The sequence below is a fragment of the Orbicella faveolata genome, unplaced genomic scaffold, assembly GCF_042242905.1.
Source record: "Orbicella faveolata isolate gen_17 unplaced genomic scaffold, um_ofav_v1 contig_25, whole genome shotgun sequence".
In the NCBI taxonomy this organism is placed as follows: Eukaryota; Metazoa; Cnidaria; class Anthozoa; order Scleractinia; family Merulinidae; genus Orbicella; species Orbicella faveolata.
The window spans coordinates 14,197,438-14,210,801 of NW_028301553.1; the positions used below are offsets into that span (position 1 = coordinate 14,197,438).

Genomic DNA, 13,364 nt, shown 5'->3' on the forward strand with positions numbered 1-13,364 from the left:
ACCAAATCTAAATCAACATATTATCTCCTGTCATATTTTTTCGGCTCAACTCCATAAAAGGTACAGCAAAAGCTCCCGCTGAGGACCTTTTGAGGCCAATCACCCTAAGAGACACCAAAACCGCTTTTTCAACCCCTGAAAGGTACGACGGGCACCCCCGTCCTTTTTATGTGGGAGTCCGCCCCTGATTCAAGTTATTTCCCGGTTAAGTCAGAAGAAACCATCAGATGTCTGATGATTTGAGACTGATGAAATGGTTTTAATTAATTTGTTGTCCAACGGCGATAGAGTTTCCTTTATATCCATAGGCCGGCCATGTATGTTGAGTGGTTGTTTAGGATAATTGAGTAAACAGTAGCTTATTCAACTACACCGCATGCAATCAGACAAATATATTAAGACTTGACACTAAGTACGCTAATCGACTCGTGTGGGGGCTAATCGACTTTGGGCTAAACGATCAATTTCCGCGTATCGAAACAGAACTGATGCAGTGAACTTTGTGACTCGCGGTATCAGCTGAGAGTCTAAATTCACGCCAAAATAATTCGATTTATATAAGATAGCCAGATCAATGTTTGCGTAAAGCCCTGGCCAAACGGGTTCACAAGTAGTCGCAAGTTGAACTTGCATAGAGACTTGTGTTGGGTGGCCAAACAAAAAATAACGGACCCGCAAGTTTCTTCGCAAGTACACGCAAGTCACAAAAAAAATAAAAACATTTTAAGGCAGACATGTCTTGCATTTCATGGGCTTATAGGTTGCTATAACAACAAAGAGAGGTCACTCATTAACTTGCGTTGACTTGGGCTGGGTGACCAAACGGTGAAAAACTTGCGTCGAATTACGTGCAAATTTGATCTCGACCAAATTGATCGCAAGTCATCGCAAGTCAACGTAAATGTGCGTAAGGCCTGGCCAAACAGAGTCGCAAGTAGACCCCAGTTTTCTACCTGCGTCTACTTGCGAATAATGTCTTTCCAAATGCACACCTAGCAAACATAGTTAATCCAAGAATCTCCTGCCCTATGGGAAGACCAACAAATGTCTTATCACCAATCAATTTACAAGCAATTGCAACTTCCCTCGTAAAACAAATTTTCAAAATCGCGATCTACGTTTTGGAGATGCAGACTTTTGGGTTCGACCCTCTAGAGTAATCTGGGTCAAGATCGGTGATCCAAGATTACTCAGATCATATATGGCCAATCAAAGGAACCGATGAATCCATTCTGGTCACGAATTCATCGGCTCCTTTGTTGCACCACGATCCGAGCGATCTAGGATCACTGATCCTGATCCAGATTACCCCAAAGGAACGCACCTTTAGCTAGACTCCTTCGCAGCTGTTACATAGTTGGTCACACAACGCTTCTACTATAAACGCTACTAACTTTCCACAAGGAGTGAAGCGTTGCGTGACGATAAAAGGGAGACTATGCAGGGTTGATGCCATGCGGAGATTCTTGATGATGAAAACACGAGTAAAATACTCGGTCCACCCTGTACAATCACTTAAAAGTGGCCGAAGCAACCAAAAAAGTATGGGCATTCACGGTTAATATTTTACATTATTATATGGCTGTGTCTCACAAGGACTGGGAACTACAGAATTCACGAATTTGATTGGCTGAAATCGATATTGACCGCGGTCTAGATTTTCCCATCTAGACCGCCATCTAGACCGGTTTCATTTTGCGTTGAAAAAGTAGCAAACTAAAATACAAAAATGTTCACCATTTTCTTTTATTTTCTTCTCAATCATTTATGGAAGTGCCAAAAAGCCTGATGACAAAAAGAAAGTAAAGAGGACGAGCAAATTTCGGCAGGTTTAAGTTAAGCTCATCGCCGTTCGCAAGCAAAATGTTAGGAAACCAGTTACATTAAACGAATTAAAGTTTTCTTCTTTGCCATACAATAAACATCTTATTAACCGAACTAAGTCGGTCTGTATGGGAGAATCTTGACCTCGGTCGTGTGTACAGACCTCACTGCGTTCGGTCTGTACTCACGACCTCGGTCAAGATTCTCTCATACAGACCTCCAGCTCGGTTAATAAGAGCTAAGTCACGTTAGATGAGCGCACAATTTTGTTGCGATTGTCTGGGAGGTCTGGGGACGAGTCGGCCGGACAAAGGTAGCGCAGCGTCGACGCGCAACGGAGAGCGATGTAGAGCCGGGCGCTTATATGTAGAGGGATCAACTGCACCAAGTGAGCTAAAAGGGTATGTATTTCAAACGTTCTTGTTCTACATTATCAGGGCGAAGAATTATCTGTTAAAGATGTTGATAGCAAGCTAAGCAAATCTGCAAGCCGTGATGCACAAACTACACAAATACTCTTGACGCGTTTAGGACAACGAACTCAATACGATTTACGATTATAAGCTTAATTTCACGACTTGAAGCTAAGCAATGTCTTTTTAATATTAGTGCAATTTACACTCTATTATACAAACAAAATCTACAAAAACATGCGACAGAAATTGTCCGCTTCGTTCAAACTGGTGAGCTTTTCTTCATTTCTCCATTTGCTTTATCCATTGTAGTAAATAACTCAAATCCTCACGTGGCGCTTTAATGAAAAAGCCCTGAGGATTAAAGACAAATGACTGGGTTAATACAACTGCAGACACAAAACTGGACAAAGAAAGTTTTTTTTTTTATCACTAAAACATCTTTTATGTCTCACAGAGCACTCGATCCTAAGGATGAAAATACCAGTTCTCCTTACTGGTTTTCTTATTCGTTATTTGGGATAGTTACGAGAATTTGATGGTGAGGGGCTATAGGAAGACCAAGAAATCTAGGCTTTCGCTAACTGGTCATTTGATCTGTCACATTGCTGTTCTTATCAAATGATTTCATGATCTGAATTCAGCAAAATGACTTTTACAAACTGGTAATAAAATATTATTGAGCCAACCCCAGTGACTATTATCTCATGGTTTGAAGTGGTCTCCCCTTTGTAATACCCTGGGTGCCAGTGGCTTTTCTTGCTGGTTAGTGTAGAACACAGACTGCGGACTGCAGACTGCAGACCGGAGGTAAAATGCAGACATCAGACTATAGACCTTTAAGTATATATTGGATTATTTCCATTATTATACATTGAACTCACTATCTCTTTTCTGATTGGTGGAAAGCGTACGGTGAATTTTCAAAATCAGCGCCCGTGACGTCATAATAATCGCAGATTATACAATAATCATGTCAAGGACACTCAAGGTCACAGGTAATCATGTCATGTATGACCGCAGTGCATGATCTCTAAGGGTAATCATGTGAAGTTTGCGTGCTTTCTGCTGCTTGCCGTCAGTGAAGAAGCAAAAACATGACTATCATTTTTTTCCATTCAATATATAATAAAATAATTATTAGATTCGGTTTTTGTGATATCCAGAATAATTGAGGTCTCGGTAGGGGTTATTAGCCTCAGTGTTCGCCTTCGGCTGATAACCCCTACCTCAACCTCGATTATTCTGGATATCACAAAAACCTCATCCAATAATTGTTTATGATCAAGTGCTAACCATAAATAGGGTTATTCAGGCTAACTGCAGTGAAAGTCTACACTTTGGTTAGACTGAATATCACTCAGGTAAACCTAAATAAAGCTCCAGTAAGCCTGTTTAAGGTTAGCTCTCAGTGATGAAAATGGTAACAAATTTTAGTTAAAAAGTCTATAGTATACAGTCTGCCTTTTACCCCTGGTGTGCAGTCTGCAGTCTGTGTTTTACAACTGACTGCTTTTCTTGCTCGATTTCCGATTTCAGCCAGGACTTAATTGATGGTAAGCTGTCTTGCAGCTTACCGGGTCGTAGTGTTGGCCTCTGGTCAATGTCGATCCCACAGCACAAAAGAAAAATCTCTCTGCCTTCCAGGGTACTCTTATGGAGTGTAATCAGATTTCATACTGGCACCAGTTTCATTCTGTTATTTGCAGCAATATTTCATTTTGCACCTCCTTACTGAATCTGTTTTCATGCACATACAAGTTTCATTCAGAGACAAAGTGGTTCAAAGCACATGTCTGGTCCTCATGCGAGGGGGGACTCCCTTATGAAAAGGTCGGGCAGGCTTGTTGTCTTGCTTTAGGGTATAAAGCAAGGATTCCAATCTCACTAAGGTGTTCATGACAAAATGCCACTATTTTTAGCTATCAAGGTAAGTAATAATAAGCTGCTCATATGTCTGATTTTGGGCTTACGGACCAGTCTCTCAAGTCCGGTCTACTAGCACAGGCTCCTTTCCCAAACAGCCGTTGGTAATAAAGCCTATTGTGCAGTTCCAGAAAATATCTCTACTTCCCGTGCAGAATAAATTGGAATTTCCTGGGGGTGGGGGGGGGGGGGAAGGGGGGGGAGGGGCTCTGTAAGACCAAAACATTTAAAGAAGTATGAAGCTTAATTGGAATTTCCAGGGGTGGTGGTGGGGGATCTTAAAAAAAGTCCCTTCCATGGGGAAGGTATGGATATGTTCTGGAACTACACATTCTATTTAAGTGGTATCTTTTAGGGATCAAATAATGCTCAATCCACAACCAGATTGGTCTCCTTTAGGGGTTTAATTTACATTTACTCACAAGCATCCCCAACCTTTTCATATAGGAGTCTCCCCCCCAGGGTCTGGTCACTGACTTTGCATTGAAATGAGTAGTCACACATTCATGGCATTTTCATTTTGCATTCACCAAAATGAAAATCTATTAAATAATCCAAGATGAACTCATTGGATACCACGGCATCATTATAAAGCACATGCCTGTTGTGTCATGTAAATTAAGACCACCTTAAATGCCCCCTGGGGGGGTACTCTGTAAATCTTTCCAGGGTAGGGTTAAACCATTGGGACACTGAAACCCTTACCCTATACTAGGGGTTTCATTAACAATATTAGCAGAAAGGCAACTGGTTTTCACAGGCGGGCAAAACTATTAGAACTGAACTTCTTTGTAAGAAAACTTCACACTAGATGGTTAAACCAGCCAGGTAAATTGTCCTCGCAGCCATTCAATTTGCACGGTGCCTGGCCCTTTAAATGAAACTCCTGCTATACTAGACATGATTGACTTGAATCTGGAATACTATTCTACACTAGGCACCAAAAACCCCTACTCTATCCCAGAATGGCTATTTTCTATGTAGATAACCAAATTACAGTCATAGTCCAGCATATGCTAACTAAACCAATATCTAACAAAGTCACTTCCAAGTTTTAATTTCTATTATTAATGAACCGGATATAATAAACCGGGTATAATGAACCAGTTCTAGACTAAATTGTTTATACACTGGCCACTTTTCAGGTAAACGATACCCTATTCTGGACCAAAACTGACTGATTTTCTATACCCTATCCCAGACTAAACTGCCTGAAAACCATACTCTTCACAGTGGTACATAGCCCAGCAATAAGTTCATATAAGTGAGTTCTATGCCACTAGGCATGGAACTGCTGTGGCTTAAAATGGACTGACTGAGAAACAAGAAACATAAAGTTTATTGAGTTCTTTCAATAATAATTCAATAAAAAAAGGTCAGTTTTGGATTTCTTTATAGATTGAGTTCAAATTTATAACATTGTTTATCTTTTTTAGTTAAAATCTAGAAATATTGGTTAATTTGGAAGAGGGAGATTTGTTGAAAACTCTGATGTCAAGGTGAGAACTGAGAATATTGTAATAATTATTAATTTTACTTTTATTATCATATTGGGTGCAAGAATGAAATCAGACAATGTATAGAAACTATTCATTTGACACCTTTCCTACCTTGATGTTTAAAATCGAATTGTCATCAATAATCAATTTGAAATGTTCCAGATTTGAAGAGTACTGCATTTACATTAATTAGTCTTTAGTTTGACCTTTATTTTAGTCTATTTAAAGTTTTTTTTAGATATTTTTCCAGTTGATGATATTACTTTTGCTGTATACATGTCTGATAAAAATAATTTAAATTATCAGTAGAAAAGGACATGTTTATACTACATCTGAGTCAGATGAACTTAGTTGTTACACAGTAAGTGACATTTAAAGTTATTCAGCACTGAAGTATTAAATCTGAAGACACTTGGAATCAAGCCTATGGTTGTCTGCTGGCAAAAATGTTCCTGCGCTTAATTCTAGTGCCAATTATTAATAGTAATTTATTTCAAGTAAAAAAATTAAGCCTGAACATTAAAGATCCTTAGATGATCATTAATCAGTGACAGTGCTTTACCTTCCACCCCCTCTCCGTACCCTCAGAGGGGATGCCAGTCCATCATAGCCAATCTTGCCGCCCCCCATTTTGTCCCAACAATTTGTTTGTATCTATTCATATACCTTGGTGCTTGAAAAGGTCACAGTGTAAGGTGCATGTTAAGTGTCTTGCCCAAGAATACAACACAAAGACCCTGACCAGGGCTTCAGAACTCCAGAATCTGGGTTCTTAAAATGTTTTGAAGTAATCTGTATTATTGTTGGGGTAGGTGGCATCTCTGCAAATGAATGAGATGAATTTCACAGCTGAGTAGCTGGCTGAGATAATGATAATGGTAATTTTTATCAGCAATGGCTGCTTTTGACAACCCTACAAACTTCTCAATGTGGAGTCTTATGCACTTAATGGTTATGCCAGTGTGTTTCTACTGAAAATGTTTACCCTTTAGGCTAGGTGTGTTAAGTCTGCATACGAGCCATGTGGCCCATCAGGCCAGAGCTTATTCTGTAGCATGCAGCGACTAGGAGTATTTCTACTACCCCCTGAATGGGATGCTAGTCCATTGCAGGGTTACCCCCAGCATTAAGTTTGCCGGTACCCATTTGTACACCTGGGTGGAGAGAAACACTGTAAGAGTAAAGTGCCTTGCCCAAGAACACAACACAATGTCTCCAACCAGGGCTCACACCTGGATGCTTGATCTGGAGACAAGCGTACTAACCATGAGGCCACTGCCCCTCCACAACCCCATATGAGGCAATTTCTAAAGCTTGCTGGTATTCTGTAATGGTCATACTCAGATTGGTGAGAAAGCCTGCTGGTCATTTTACATGCTGTTCTACTACAAACATTACCCTGCACAAAGTAAATGTCTGATTTTATGGGAAGTCATGCTGTTAGTTTGTTATGGTTCCAATTATGGCAGTTAGGATCTTTAAATGTTTTGAAATCCCTGTCATGGTCTTAGTTTACCTTGCTTCATTTGTCCGTAGTAAAATGTTTACTCAGCTACAGTTGCATAGCTTTGCTCAAGATATTCTTTGCAGTTGCAAGCAGGAAGGCTATCTCTTTGTTTTCAGCTTTCTGTTTGACATTTTCTACTTTCATCAGTGTTGCTTTCTAAACACTATTTCTACCCTTCTGAAATCTCTATCATTCTCTTTGAAAAGAATGGAGTGCAATTCTGTCTGTGTTATGAATTGCTCAAGGGCTCATTTGCTTTTAAATTGTTTACATAATTCTCTTGGTAAATATCTGCTTATAATCCAGTACTAATGCACTTTTGGGTATAATTGTCTTCATGTAGTGCTGCATGAAATGTCATTCTTGATTGCCACCGAATTGCCCTATACAGTAGACTCACAAAAAAAAAAAAAATTTTGGTGTAAGTAGTGAATTGCAAGAGAAAACAGATACTTTTTGTAGGTCTGTACTGAAGAAAAAAATTGGAAATTATCTGGTTGCTATCCAAATGCACTTTTATATACTTAAGATAATAACCTTTCGGTTTACTGGACAATGAAAACAAAAAGTCTAGCTTGTTTTCTTTTGAAGTAAAAATCAATACCTAATTTCTCCTTACAATCCTAATACACTATCAAGCAAACAGGTAATGAGAATTCATAGAATCATCAACTAGGGGATATTGCCCTTAGGGGCCCTCATATAAAATTAGAGGATGAATGAAAGCCAATTTTGCCAATTGTACTGTGACCATTCGAATTTCAGTACGAAGTCACCTGGTGCAAGGTCTGGAACCGAGAAATGTTCGGAAACAGTTCGGAACTGTACTCTCGGTGTACGATCGGATCCTCCGAGAAAAGTAGATTTGCACGATACTTTCATTTGACTACGACTGCCAGAATCCTTCACTTTTTCTGTTTCTTATGTTAATTAGGGTAATTGTTCCAGACCCGTAAGTTTTCGCCTCCTGATTTCGCGCTAAATGAATGCGTATTTAAAATTCAAAATGGCCGCCACGAGGTAAAAGACATGCTGCATGTTTTATTTGTTGAATGTTCCCTAATTTTTATGGGAGGGATCCCTGGGTGTTGTCTTGATTCAACACCAAATTCTTATAAGCAATACCAGAGACGTAATGGAACCCGCTGAGGAGAATTTACATTTTCATACAGGTACTACAGGAGCTAACGTATCTCACATTCCCAGCGCTGAGTTTAAATTTCTAACTGCTCTTTTCCAACACTATTTAAAACACGATTTAAACGAAAGTTAGTCGCAGGTCATTTTTGAACATGAGGCTGGTTGATCTGAGGAAAATCTCTCCCATGATGAACTTAGGAAATGTGTGGTAATCTTAAAAGAGAATTTTGATCCTACGTCTAATGGTGTGGTGGGCTACTTTGACGCTTTTTTGGGTTTAAAACCACTAGAAAAACACAAAGGAAACACATGGAAGCTAGATGGAAAGGCTTGTGGATAACAGTGGGCGAGATGTAGACAAATTACATTGAGATAAACTTAATTTCTTTGTGATTGACAGGAATCATGAATTGGTCTGTTTTTGTCAAAACGTGATTTACAATTTCCTCAGAAATCAGCATTATTCCTGTGGTATTCGAGAACTGGGCGGTAAATGAATACATTGTATTTCGTGACATGTTTAAGCTTGCAGTTTAGAATTGCCCAAAACAGGCAACTGAATTCAAGAACAGCTTTAAATTTATTGCTACAGCCGGCACCGGGTTTTCTCTGAGTTTAGCCGCTAATTGCCTACGTTTTTCGTCAACACCTTCTTATCTTTTTGTGTCATGCAAGCAATGTTTGGAATGATCGGATATGCCTTGCTACTCAATAAAAGCATTGTTGGTTGAATAAACTATATTGGTCAGATATGCAAATGTATCAACTATTGCCTGCAGCAGAATGCTTTCCTACGCTTTGGTCGAATTCCTTCGACTAGAAAGGAGCCTTAATTACGCTCAGTGGACTAGTTGCTTCTAGAAGGTATGTTTTGGCTTTGTTTTAGGTATGAGTTCTGCAAAACAAAACTGAAATGATATCATTACTCCTAGACAAGTTAATATCACTAAACTACACAGACCAAAACGGGGCAGCTCGCATTTTCTGCCATATTGAAAAGGGCGCGAACGTTGTGTGGAATATACTGTTTCTTTGGGACTTCTATGTTCGCTTGTTAAGCCTAGCTGTATGTCAGAGTCCTTATTTAGGTCATCTTATACACAAATATCCAAAGGGCTTAAGGAGTGACTACAGACTAACACGTAAATCATATCCATCAAATCTGTTCAGTAAAACCCTTTATTGAAATCAAATTTACCATTGGGAAATCAGCTTTTGCTTTTTAGTCATTTCATACAAATAGTGATTCTTTCATGTCATGTTTTGTGCTGTTCAAAGTGGTAGATAAAAGTACGAGGAGGCTATTTCTTTTGCAGAACGGATGCTCTGGTTCACTACGAATGGTACGCTACAATAGACCTTTACTAAGCCTTTAACTCATTAACGCAGACTTAAAGTTTCAACTTCTAACAAGCGTGTATCAACATCTTTGACTTACAAGCGGAGTTCAAGTATTTTCGACAAATTTCAGGACGATGTTAAATGTCTGCTTGTGCAATGGCATTTGCGGCGTACAAAATCTGATGAAGGAATTTTTTCGCTTTTTTTTCTGTGCTTAACTTGAGTACATGTATCTCTTTATCCATTGTCAGGCATCTCTTTGAATATTCAGTTGTCAAAAGAGTTTGGCGAAACAGCAAGGAAATATCATGTCGTTGACGAGTACCTTTCTTCTCATCACCATCTTCCTTGATGATGTACGGTTATTGTTAGGAGAAACTGGAAGTTGGTCTCTCTCATGCCTTGAAAAAATGATGCTTTGCATGTTACCTGGCGTTTTGTTTATGCCATTAACTACCAAATGTTGCTTTTCGCTCTGTTTTCAACATTTTAAATTCCTTCTTGCATTACTTTTTTTCGTTGTTGTTATGCTTTCACTTACATATGTTTTTCTTATCTTCCTCTTGCTATTTTCACTTTGTCATCTCATCTTCTTTAACAAATACACTCAAAATCTTTCCCTGTCGGTTTCATTTTCAATTTAACTGAGATATTATTTTAAGCAAATCAGATACAAAGTAATTAAGTTAATTGGTCAGTCGGAACTATCTCAAGTTGGAGTGAATTCATTGTCTGACAAGAATTTTGACTATTTATTCGATAACGCTGTGCTGTCTGTTTGTTCTAATTTGCGCTAATTTTAATGTCATCTCTTGCAAATAATGAATCGATTCACGCTTACCTCTTGCTAGCGTCCCTTCTTGTTTTCAGTAGCAACAAGTCTCCCCCCTTCAACTTTGACTTCTGCAAGAAACGAAAACGAATTTTTGAGTGTTGTCTCTTTGACATACGTTTTCGTATACTCTCAGCAATACAACTTCTCACCTCCGCTCGTGAATCGCTTTACAACGATGATATGATTGTCAGGGCAGGCGATAACGATCCGTTGATAGGGTGACGATTTTGGTCCATCACTGCTCCCTGAAAACTCCGCTTCTTTGTCACCTGTCGCATTCTCCATGTTCTCTTGAACTTGGAAAAGCTAACTCACCAAGGTGGAGTGCTTATTTCAACTGAGCAACCTTATGACGCCTTTTTCTGTTTACCGGTGTGTTCGTTACGTTTCGGTAGAGGTATGCGGTGAATTTTACTTCTGCAAGCATTTCCATCTATGTTTTAGTTGTGGCTATTACAACCCTGCTATTGGCTAACTGCTGTTTTACCTTCACTCAGCCAATCGTGACAGCTCCTTGTCATGGGGGAATCCCTAGATATTGCTTCTTCATTTGAAAGAGTGATTACAAACTCTGTCTTTTGTCAGGGGTTTTTTCCCTGGTTGTTTCCCTAGAAAAGAACGATTTCTGTTTGTTTTGTATGCTCTTGGAGGCCTGTTAACCCTTTGAACGGTTTTGACGTAAAACCTCGAGTCATACGATGCGGCTTAAACTGCCTGATGCTATTGTGTGACCATTCAAATGAAAACTATTGAGTAGTGCTTTCTTGTGATACTGTTCATTATGCGACACAAGGTGGTGCTAACTTTTTATGATATGGATAACGCACTCTTGTTGTGTGACCATTCAAATGAAAGCTTTGGAACTATGCTTTTATGTGGTAGCGTAAAAGGTGGCTCGAACTTTTGAATCTGGATGAAACCCCATTGTGTGAACATTGAAATAAAGCTATTGAGCAGTACTTTTACGTGGTACTGTTTATTATGCTGTACAAGGTGGTTCGAACTTTTCAGTCTGTGGACGAAACTTCGTTGTGTGGCCGTTCATGTGAAAGCTATCGAAGAATACTTTCTTATGATTCTGTTGTTAAACTGAACAAGGTGGTTTCAATAAGTCTGGATTAAATTCTAATGAAAGCTATTGAAAGCAGTTTTTTCAGGTCGTACTGTTTACTATCATGTACAAGGTGGCGTTAGCTTTGAACTCTGGATAAAACAATAGTGTGTGAATATTCTAAGGGCCGATTTACACGGTACAACTTTGTTGCATGCGACAAGCTTACGACAGGCCTACGACATGAATTGTTTCGTGTAAATCAAACCTACTACTCGCTTACGACTGTTGTGTAGGTCAAAAAAATGTCGTGGGATTTTAAAACTATCGTAGCCGAAATCGATAGAAAATTAAGTATCTTGTGACAAATTTCTACTGAGTAGGGGACGAAGGTGATGTTTTCTTGCGTCAAAATGGCGGACGAAGTTGCTGTTGACTGATTCACATGAAGTCGTTTCTCGAAAAGTATTGAACGAATTAAAGCGAAAAACATCTCGTTAGAAAGTGTTTTCAAAGCGCAGGACAGCTAAAATATTTGTTTACCGTTTGTTAGAACTTTCGCTCCGAAAATCCCGGTGCAAACTCTTGCAAATTTAATTTTGTAAGTGAAGATGTCGTGCGCGTTTAAATGGTCCTAAGTCATGTTGTGGGCCTGTCGTAAGCTTCCCGCATGCGACAAAGTCGTACCGTGTAAATCGGCCCTAATGGAATCTTTGACCGTATTTTCCTGTGGTGTTTCTTTGACATTTTACAAGAGGGCAAACTTTGTCAAATTTGTTCAGTTTGACTTATCTACATTGCTGAACTGCTGGTTTTGAACATCTACAGAACATGATGCAGACAGACATGATTTAGTCACAATCGCTATGGCTGCTCAGGGTTGTACTGTTTCATTAGGATGTTCTAGAAGAGTCGATCACCAAGTGATCAAAATGGATCTATGGCCATCTTTTAGTCAGCCTAATGTCAGGGAAAAACAACCCTTAAATATTGAATGTAGCCAATTTCATTGCAATACGCTCACAAGCATAACTTACGCCAATTTGTTGGGAGAATATCGAATGAAGCCAACAGTCTTTGGGGCAAATTACTCACAAAACGAGCGAAAGTTGTGTGTGGTTTTAAAGTATGTTTTTTCATACGATAAAGCCTCTAGCAATATGAGTTCTTCCTCTGAGATGGACGCTAGTAAACAGCACACTAGTACAGGTTCTAAAATTCTGTCAGATGGCTAGATCAAACGCCAAATGGCAAAATTTGCTAGTTGCCATTTATACACCAGGGAGGAGAGGGTAGCGTGTCTTGTCCAAGGAGCCTGGTCAGGGATTAAACTTACTGGAGAATCTAACGTAATATTTGACACGTTGTTATGATTGTAATGTTAATTATATAAAAATAGTTTGAATTTGGATGGTTCTTGAGCAGCTTTATCCTCGAAAGGGTATAAACTGAACGTTGAGTTACTATATTTTTGATCTGGATTGTTTATTTGTGCTTGTCGTGTCTTACCACGTTGTTATGTACTGCTAAAGAAAAGGGACGTTATATCATCAAAGCATTCAGACATTCCAAGTATGACACAAATAAGCAAATGAAATACGTTCCAATTCGTTTTTCTGTCGCGATTCTTCCAAATGACGTGAGGTAGATGTGTCTGTTTCGTAGTATTCTGTCTTTCTTCTTCTGATTGTATTGCCCATTGCTTTATGGAGAGAAATGCGAGGAGACCTCTGGAATTCCTTCCATTGATCTATTCATTACGTTTCCATGTAAAGAAAAGACTTTGTAACGACCAAGCGCTCAGCTTTCCTAGCATCTAGTGTGTTGT

The 13,364-nt window shown here is 39.2% G+C and overlaps 1 long non-coding RNA gene across 1 annotated transcript in view; it reads left to right on the forward strand.

The window, feature by feature from the left end:
• Positions 1–1,567: 1,567 nt before the first annotated feature.
• The window catches only part of LOC110042013 (uncharacterized), a 44,409-nt gene continuing 32,612 nt past the window's right edge, over positions 1,568–13,364 (forward strand). Inside the window, exons 1-2 of the long non-coding RNA XR_016208497.1 lie at positions 1,568–2,225; positions 5,600–5,662. This is a non-coding gene — a long non-coding RNA (uncharacterized LOC110042013). The remainder of the gene's footprint in view (positions 2,226–5,599; positions 5,663–13,364) is intronic.